This window comes from Rattus rattus, chromosome 14 (assembly GCF_011064425.1).
Source record: "Rattus rattus isolate New Zealand chromosome 14, Rrattus_CSIRO_v1, whole genome shotgun sequence".
Lineage (NCBI taxonomy): Eukaryota > Metazoa > Chordata > Mammalia > Rodentia > Muridae > Rattus > Rattus rattus.
Window position 1 is genome coordinate 35351745 of NC_046167.1, and position 10601 is coordinate 35362345.

At 38.6% G+C, this 10601-nt stretch overlaps 1 pseudogene; it reads left to right on the forward strand.

Annotated features, from left to right (window-relative positions):
- The first annotated feature begins 8564 nt into the window (after nt 1-8564).
- Nucleotides 8565-8660, forward strand: LOC116884126 (annotated as a pseudogene).
- Nucleotides 8661-10601: the final 1941 nt, after the last annotated feature.

Genomic DNA, 10601 nt, shown 5'->3' on the forward strand with positions numbered 1-10601 from the left:
GATATACATAAAAAAAATAGTACCCCACCAAATTGGATAATGTGAAGAAAAGTATAATTTTATTGATAGGTACAATTTACTAAAGTTAAATCAAGATCAGGCAATTTAAATATATGTAAAACTCCTAGTAAAACAGATACAATCATAAAGACTCCCACAAAAAACCAACCAACCACCCAACCAAACAACAAAAACAAAACAAACAAAACAAAAATAAGGTCAGATGGTTTTAGCACAGTATCCTATAAGACTTTCAAAAATGAGTTGATGCTATTGCTCTTCAAATTATTCCAGAAAATAGACATGGAAGAAATATTACCCAATTCATTTTATGAGGCCACAGTTACCCTGATACCCAAACCACATAAAGAATCAACAATGAAAGAGAATTACAGAACAATTTCCTTTATAAACATAAATACAAAAATACTCAACAAAATGCTTTTAAATAAAATCCAAGAACACATCAAAAAGATCACATCATGATCACAGAAGTCTCATCACAGAGATGCAGGGATGGTTCAATATTTAAAAACTAGAAATTGTAACCTACCATATATATGAACCTAAAGAAAAGATCCTCATGACTATTACATTTGGATATAGAAAAGATTGCTGACAAAAATCCAACACCTCTTCATGATAAAAGTCCTAGAGAGTTGAGGTTTGCAAGAGATATATGAAAATGTAGTAATAGTAATTTAGAGCAAGTCTATAAATAACGTCAGATTAAATGGATAGAAATTGAAAACAATTCCACTAAAATCAGGAACAAGTTGCACACTCTCTCCATATCTATTCAATATACTACTTGAAATCTTAGCTACAACAATACGACAACTGAAGGAGATAAAGAGGATACAAATTGGAAAGGAAGATGTCAAAGTATCATTATTTGCAGATGATATCATAGTATATATGAATGACTTCAAAAGTTCAACCTACTCCTACAACTGATAAACACTTTCAGTAAAGTGGGTGGATACAAGATTAAATTAAAAAAAAAAAACAAATCAAAACAGTACTTTCTCCTAAGAAACAAATCCGGGAAATATCACCTTTCACAATATCCTCAAATATATAATATATCTTGGGGTCACTCTAGCCAATCAATTGAAAGATTTGAATGATAAAAACTTCAAGCCTTTGAAGAAAGACATTGAAGAAGATATCAGAAAATGGAAAGATCTCCAATGCTCATGGATTCACATAATTAAAATGGCCATTCTACAAAAGCAGTGTACATATTTAACACAATCCGTATGAAGATTGGAACACAATTCTTTACAGAACTTGAAAGGAAAATTCTCAAATTCATATGGAAAACCAAAGCCTTGGACAAGTAGAACAACCCTGAACAATGAAAGAACTCCTGGAGGCCTCACCATTCCTGATTTCAAGTTGTACTACAGAGCAATAGTCATGAGAAAACAAAACTTCATGGTATTATTATAAAAACAGATACATTGATCAATGAAATCGAATGGAAGACTCAGACATAAATCTAAACACCTAGTAATGCATTATTTTAAATAAAGAAGCCAAAAATATGCATTGAAGAAAAATAAAGAATCTTCAAAAAATGGTGCTGGTCCAACTGGATGTCTGCATTTAGATCCACACTCAAAACCCTGAATCCAAGTCCGAGTGGATCAAAGACCTTGATATACAACAAGACACACTGAACCTGATAAAGGAGAAAGTGGAGCAATAGTCTTGGACTCTGTCACAGGAAAAGTTTTCCTGAACTTCCCGAACACTGATAGCATAGCCACTAAGATAAAAAAATTAATAAATGTTACTTCATAAAACTAAAAAGATTCTGTATGGCAAAGGACATAGTCAATCAGACAAAGCAGCAGCCTACAGAATGGGAATTTTTTTTTTATTAACTCCTCATTCAATAGAGGACTTCATATCCAAAATATATAAAGAACTCAAGATATCATAAGACCAAATAATTCCATTTTAAAATGGGGTACACGACACCTGACCAATACAGATGCAAATACTCATGGCAAACTGGGGACTCCTATGGAAGAGCTAGGGGAAGGACTGAAGGAGCTGAAGGGGATTGCAACCCCACAGGAGGTATAATATCATCTAACTGTCCCACCCAGAGCTCCCAGGAACTAAACCACCAACAAAAGAGTATACATGGAGGGAGCCATGACTCCAGACACATATATAACAGAGGATGGTCATATCTGATATTAATGGAAAAGGAGGATGCTAGATGGTAAGGCAGGAGGGGGTGAGTGGGTAGAGGAGCAACCTCATAGACGAAAAGCAGAAGGAGAATGGGCAGATGGGCTGGGGGCTTTGTGGAGGGGTAACAGGGAAAGGGGATATCATTTAAAATGTAAACAAATAAAATGATTAATATTATTAAAAAATAAAAATGGGGTACGGGACTAAACAGAATTCTCAAAGAAGGAAGCTCAAACAGCTGAGAAACACTTAAAGAAGCGCTCAACATCCTTAGCCATCAAGGAATGCAAATCAAAAGGACGCTAAGACTCCATCTTACAACAGTCAGAATGGTAAATATTAGTAAAAATAATATGAGTGACAACTCGTGCTGGCAAAGATGAAAAACAAGGTAATACTTAAACAAGGGCATCATGCCATGAGAAGCCCAACCTCATCTCTGGAGGGAATGGTTTAGAATAGAAGTTTCAGAGGGAAGTAAAAGGACTAAGAAGCGATAGGACTGATGAGTTCTTGCTTGATTTTGCTGCCTTATGTCTGGTTGAACAGAAAGCGTCCTCAGTCCTACAGGGAACAGGTTTAACTTTGATGTAAGTATGTGACAAGCTGACATATCATGGATCCATTAGAATGAGGCATTTGATGGTCTCTGGAAGGATACAGCAAATGGGCAAGAAGAAACTCTTCCACATGCTACACTGTCCCTGCTATGATTACTGAAAAACCAGAAGACAAGACTTTACAGTTCCTCCCAGCAGGTGACTGAAACAGATGCAGAGACCCATAGCCAAGTATTGGAGGGAGTTGGGGACTCTTATGGAAGAGTTAGGGGAATGATTGAGGGGCCTGAAGAGGATAGAAACTCCACAGCAAGCCCAACAGAAGTCAATTAACGTACACCCTTGGGGGATCTCAGAAATGTAAACACCAATACACCAATCAAAGAGCATACACAGGCTGGACCTAGGCTCTCTGCACATGTGTTGCAGATCTGCAGCTCAGTCTTTATGTGTCCCTCAACAACTGGAACAGGGCCTATCCCAAAAGCTGTTGCCTGTCTGTGGAATATGTTCCCCTGATTGGGTTGTTTGGTTTGGCCTAGGTAGAAGAGAATGCGCCTAGCCCTGCAGAGACTTGATGTATCAGGGTGGGGATATTCCTAGGGGTTGGGAGATCTCCACCATTTTAGAGGAAAAAGGGATAGGATATAGAGGGAAGGACTGTGTAAAGTGGAAACCTGGAGACAGGGCAGACACTGAGTTGTAAAGTGTATAAATAAATAAAATCATGGGAGAGAGAGAGAGAGAGAGAGAGAGAGAGAGAGAGAGAGAGAGAGAGACAGAGAGAGACAGAGAGAGACAGAGAGAGACAGAGACAGAGAGACAGAGAGACAGAGAGAGAGACAGAGACAGAGAGACAGAGACAGAGACAGAGAACCTAAAGATGGAACAATTAGTCTTGTCCAGTCTTAGTCAATAGATTACCCAACCTCTGGTGGTTAGGCTTGAACATATACACCTACTAGCAACACTAAAAGGACTCAATAAGTGGTATCTATAAGTTTATGTGGATTCAACGAATGTTATCTATAAATTTATGTGCATCTATGTAGCAATAATATTAAAAGTAAGAAGTTATAAAATTGAGAGGAAGAAAATGCATAGTAGGAGTTAGATAAAAGCACCAGGGGTGGGACCTGATGAAAAATATAATGCTTAAATATAAAATTTTCCAAATAATAAAATAAACAAAAAGTAAAACAAACATATAAACACAAACACTAATATGCCAACACGCATGTATACACACAAACATGTACACACACACACACACACACACACACCAAAATCCATAACTATAAAGCAAATAAACAAAGGGGGACCAAAGGTAAAAAAGGGTGGTGTGAAACGAACACAGGATAGATGGTGAGTGGAAAGTGGGTACCCCAGACTAAACTCTTTTCTGAAGGTCTCCTTTCTCTTACTTGTCTATTTCCCTACTCTCTCTGTGTGTTTCTGCACGGTGGGGAAGCAGTCTACACAGCTAGCATGACACACATTGCTAACAATCAGCTTCATTGGCTACAGCAGCTGCCTTTGTTCTAACTTTCTAGCTAAAATCATGACACAGATTTGGTCATGGAGGAAGAAGCTGGTCCCTGAGAAAACTGCCTGTTTTGGGTGTTTCATTTATAAAATTACTTTCTGCCTTTGGAGTCCCCCATTGTCACATATGGTTTTAAATTAATGTTTGCAAATGTCACATGAATTAAATTCTTAAATAAATTGTTGGATTAAAAAACATCAAAACCTTTTTATATGACCAATAACAATCACAAAATGCCTATATATAAAAGAATGTTATGTTGAAGGTATGTGATTTAAAACATTACTTGTACTCTAAATAGTAACCATTGATAAGTGCCTCTCATCACAATTTAAAGCATGTTTCATATGTATAAACTTTAACAACTATGCCATTTTCACCATTGTTACGTAAGCAGAAATAGTATCATTATTTAAACATTATAGTAAGAAAGACTTCTAAAAATCGAATTTTACTACGCCTTACGTCCCATAAAAATGTAAGGTAGCATGTGCATGCTTGTTAAAGATTCTTATAATAAGAAAGTCTGGGAAAAGTAGAGTCATATCTTATCAAAACAATCTAAGAAATCTTAAGAATGCTGCTTTTCTAGTAATACATAAATATACAAGAACATGAGCAAGAATCCAAGTAAAGACATAGTTCTTATTCATAGGATTGACAGTTTTATTATTACACCAGCCTGAAATAACATATAATGGTGTGTGAGTGTGCACTGAAGTTTCTAAAAGCAGCATTTAAGATAGGCTTAAAGTGAGAAGGGTTCAACTTGCTTCTTTGAATTCTGGAGGATGGGGTCTCCTGGGGACAAAGGGAAAAAGGGGAGATAAACTTTAATGCAGTCGCTGTTCTTGCTATAATTCATTTATTCATTCAGCAGTATTTACTTTATAGTCACAGTAGGTCATGTTCTGTGGACACACTGGAGGACCTTGACAAATACTCTGCAAAGGCTTATAAAGAATTGAGAAAGGTTTTGCAGCACTTTCGTGCGTAACGTAAGAGGACAGATCAGTGGCTTGTATAGGAAGATGAGCATTGAAACTAAGAGTGCAGAGATAAAATGGAACAAGATCAAATAAGGGAGTGGTAATTGCTGTTGCTGGGGGGATACTGGCTTCCTCAATGCTTGACGCCCAGGCAGAAAGACTCCGTGCATTTGTTGCTCAGAGGACCGAATTCACTAATGGAGACTTTGAGAACCTACACCACCCTGGGGGTGTCATTATATGGGTGAGTTTGAATTTGGAATGTGGATGATTAATGTTGAATTGCATAGATAAATCATATGAGCATAATAAATGGAAAAGGATAGAATGACTGCTATACCCAATGAGCTTTAGGCAAGAACTGTACAGTGACTTTCTGACTGTGCTTTTGGCCTCCTTGATGTTCTGGGTGTGCATGTGCATGTGTGTTTAGGAGGAAATATATGGATCACTGTTTCTAATGTTTTCTATCATGATTCCTATATGCCCTCTTATACAGCCACAAACAAATACAGATTTGATATAAATAGGAACATTCCAGAAATTACCTCAATGTGTCTACCCATTTTTGAAATAGAACCAGGTATTCATCAGCATTTGAGAAAGTAAAATACAAATGATTGTAAAGGAGAGTATATTGAGAGGTTTGTCTAAGAAAAAAGAGACCTTGACCCTCTATATTCGTGTCCTTTACTGAGCTCAAAGCAGGAGTCACACTGAAACAAGGCCCTAAGAAGAAAGAGAAGAAAACTTCCAGCTCCACCATAGAGTTGTTCCACTAGACCAAGAAAGCAAAAATCATGCACAAGTCAGGTTGCTTGTTTTATTAATATTCTTTTTTTACTCTCAATTTAATGGTCCAAAACAGGAAATTTTATGAATACACAATAAAATCAAAAGTATTTTGCAAATCTATTATCAAGTCCATTTGTCAAAGCACACAGCTATTAACAGCAATGAATTTGTACCTCTCTGTCCTTAAACAGTCCTTAAACTCTTCCTCTCCATCCTTATGCCAGTCCTACAAAGTCATTACTGCATTTACCCAATAAGGCAGCAGAACCAAAGCTAAGCAGAACAAAATAGCACATGGATCTTGATTTGGACTATTTTCCTTTCCAGGATAACTCACTTCCTCATAACACAAGGTGGTAAGAACACATTTTGAAAATTAATTATTTGAGATAAGCAGATATACCAAATTCTTCTGGTTCTATTTTAGTTTTCCATTCAATTCTGCTTGGCTAGGCTGGGTGCAGAACCTAAATCACATAATCATAGCACTTCAAAGGCAGAGAAGAGAATATCAGAAGTTCAAAGCCAGCCTAAACTACATGAGACCCTGCTCCAAAATCTTAAGATAATAATAAAAAAGGTTAGAAGTTTTTATATGAAGTGATCATGATTGCTTATCCATGACTACAGCATAAATTATCTCTTTCTCTCCCTATTGGTAGACATTTGGAATAAATTATTGAAACAAAATATGTGCTAAATATCTATTCTGCTTTATTTCTAAACTGTAGTTAATAGAATGAATAGATCCTGGATACTTCGTATACATTAGTAAGAAACTTTAAGCCTAGCTCTTACAGACCCAGATCTTAAAGCCAAACGGTAGTCTAGACATCTTTGCATTCAGTTCACAAATAGGAGGAGGGAAGAATGGAACTCCAAGTTCATCTTGGATTAATTCCTTGACAGTTCCTTCCTATTGGAATATCTTTCCCAGAGTCAAGACTTTGAAAATGTAGCAGCTTAAGCAGCGGTATCCAAGCAATAATTTATACTGTGCAAAAGAATAAGGTGGCATTTATGGGACATAGATGAAATTCTAAGAGATACTTAAATCATCACACTTTCTGTTTACAGGGATGTTTGAGCCAATAGAGGACTGAAAGTTCTAGGCAGCAGTTCTTCAGGTTTATGTTGTCTAGTGTGGTTGTTTGAATCAAAATGGCCCATAGGAAGTAGCGCTATCAGGAGCCGTGGTCCTCTTGGAGTAGGTGTGCCCTTGTTGTAAGGAATGTGTCCCTGAGGGTATACTTTGAGGTCTCAGAAGCTTAAGCCAGGCTTGTTGGCTCTCATTTCACTTTCTGCCATCTCTGTGGAGCCAGATGTAGAATTCTCAGTAGCCCCTCTAGCAGCATGCCTGCAGCATGGCACCACGATGATACTTTATAAAACCTCTGAATTGTAAGCCAGTTCCAATTAAATGTTTTCCTTTATAAGAGTTGCCGTAGCCATGGTGTCTCTTCGCTGTAATAGAAACTCTAAGACAGAAGTTGGTGCCAGTCACTGGCATATTGCTATGATCGAGAATCATAGCAATGATTTTTTATTGGATATTTTTATTTACATTTCAAATGTTGTTGCCTTTCCCAGTTTCCCTGACATAAGCCCCCTATCCCACCCCTCTCCCTTTCTTCTAAAGTGTGTTCCCTTCCCCACCTACTCCTCCTTCCTTTCCCCCCACATACTTCTACACTGGGGGGGTGTCCAACCTTGCCAGGACGAAAGGCTTCTCCTTCCATTGGTGCCCACCCTGGATAGCAAAAACTATCCTCAACAGTAAAAGAACTTCTGGGGAAATCACCTGACCTCAAGCAGTATTACAGAGCAATAGTGATAAAAACTGTATGGAATTGGTACAGAAACAGGCAGGTAAATCAGTGTAATAGAATTGATACCCAGAAATGAACCCACACACCTATGGTCACTTGATATTTGACTGTCCAATGGAAAAAAGATAGCATGTTCAACAAATGGTGCTGGTTCAACTAAAGGTCAGCATGTAGAAGAAGAATGCAAATTGATCCATTCTTATCACCCTGTACAAAGCTTAAGTCCAAGTGAATCAAGGACCTCCACATCAAACTACATACACTCAAACTAATAGAATAAAAAGTGGGGAAGAGCCTCAAACTGGAGAAATTTTCCTTTACAGAACAGCATGATTTATGCTCTAAGATCAAGAATTGACCAATGGGACCTTATAACACTGCAAAGCTTCTGTACGGGAAAGACCATGTTTTTTATGTAGAGGAATATGGACTTAGGGACTTTGAGTGATAGAATGCTTTCAGGGCTGATCAATGGGCCATTCTTTTAGGAACATGTGATGCTGAGGGTGATTTGAAGTGTGGAGATTCAAGAGATTTAAGAGAATAATATTAATATGTGACCTGGAAACCATTCCTGTGGTATTTTGGTCAATAATGTGACTACTTTTTACCCTTGTTTGAAAAGTCGGCCTGAGTGCTCTCTTCAGCAGCACATATTGGAACAATCTGGAGATTAACATGGCCCCTGCACAAGAGTGATACACAAATTCATGAAGTGTTCTATATTTTTAATTTGAGCATCAGCAGAAAGAGCTGGAGAAAGTCTGCTACCCTATCATGACCAAGCTATACCAGAGTGCTGGTGGCAGGCCTGGAGGAATGCCTGGTGGTTTCCCTGGTGGAGAAAGTTCTCTATCTGGTGGTGCTTCTTCAGGCCCCACCACCGAAGAGGTGGATTAAGTCAGTCCAAGTAGAGGGTATAGCATTGTTTCACAGGGACCCAAAACAAGTAATATGGACTAATAAAACTATTTAAGTTGGTACAAAACAAAAAGAAAGAAAAGTTGGCCTGAAGCTAAATTGTTTTGTATTAATTACATTAGCAAAGGAAATTTCAAAACAACCTACTATTGACTCTGCCCTGTGGTTATTAGTGTTCGTTCAAAAATCTATGGAAGGTCTGTAATAAAAAGGAGCAAATTGAGCAAGGAAAAATATAAAATCTACAGTTCATATAAAAGGGTCACCAGGAAATGAAAAGGAGCTAAATCCTGTGTTCAAGGGGATGAGCAGATTAAAGGAGAACTTAGTGTTAAATGGAATAAAAGGAATGATGACCTCAAGGCAAGACCCCACCCAGATGAACTTTCAATTTTTGAAAAATATTAAAGAAAAGCTTAGTGCCCGGTATGGTGGACTATTCCTTTAAGCCCAGAACTCCAGGAGAAGAACAAGAGGATCTGTAAAATCAAGGTCAACATGGTCTACAGAGCAATTTCCAAGATAGCCAAAATTAGGCTGTGAAGGAAACCATCAAACAAAGAAAGCTAGTGGAGATAAAATTGAATTGGTGCGGGGGGAGTTGTTCCCCTCTAGGAGGTAGCAGAACTTGGCAACTTTGACCAAATGGCTCTGGCTTTAAAGTCAAGGAGAGAAGAGAAAGGTTATGGAATCTCCCTCTGTGACTAAGAAATGCTGCTGAGGTCAGGCATGTGTCAGGGGTGTCCCTGCATGGAGGTCCAGAGAGGCTGTCACGTGAACCTGTGAAAGTGAAGCCTCGATTGCCATGGAGACCCTAAAATGTTGGAGAGACCAGAGCCATGGGGTACCTGGTGAGGAAGGCTGCTAATGGGGTATGAAACCAGCCCACGGGAAAGGAGAGTGCTGTAGTCAACAAGCCTGGAGGGAGGTGCAGATCTGAAGAGCATTGCACATGGCGATGAAAAGTTTGCAGTTTGCCAAAATGATTTTCAGCCTTGCTTTGGTCCAGTATTTCCTCACTGTGCTCGCTTTCCACCCTTTTTGAGTGTTAATGTGTGTTCTATGCCATTGTATGTTGGAGGTATGTGATCCGGTTTTTCATTTTGATTTTATCGGGGATTAGTTAAGAGATTGCAAAAGTCTCCGAAAAGACTTTGAACTTTCGACTGTTTAAGCAGTGCTGATACTGTGCTAGAGAAATTGCCCAGTGTTCAAAAGCACATACTGATTGCCCAGAAGACGAGAATTCAGTTCTCAGCAGCCACATTTAGCATCTCCCATCCTCCTGCAACTTCAGCCCCCGAGAGTCTGTTCAGACCCTTCAGGTTTCTACAAGCTTTCCCTTTGTGGCATTCTCTCTCTCTCTCTCTCTCTCTCTCTCTCTCTCTCTCTCTCTCTCTCTCTCTCTCTCTCTCTCTCCTCCCCCCCTCTCTCTCTCCTCCTCCCTCTCTCTCTCTCTCTCTCTCACACACACACACACACACACACACACACACACACACACACACACACCCCACACTCAAGATTAATGGGTCCTCAGCACTAAGAAACTTGTGACTGTATTTAGTGAATAAACCTTACTATGTTGTGCATACCTCTCATTGTTTTCTGAGATATCTTGTCTTATATTTATTTTTTTCATTGCTTAGCAAAGATGTATCTCTCATTTGGTTTTCTCTTGGATTGTAACAAAGCCAAAAGCTTGTCTTGGAGCACTTACGCTGTGGTTACATAGCATACATGCATTGTT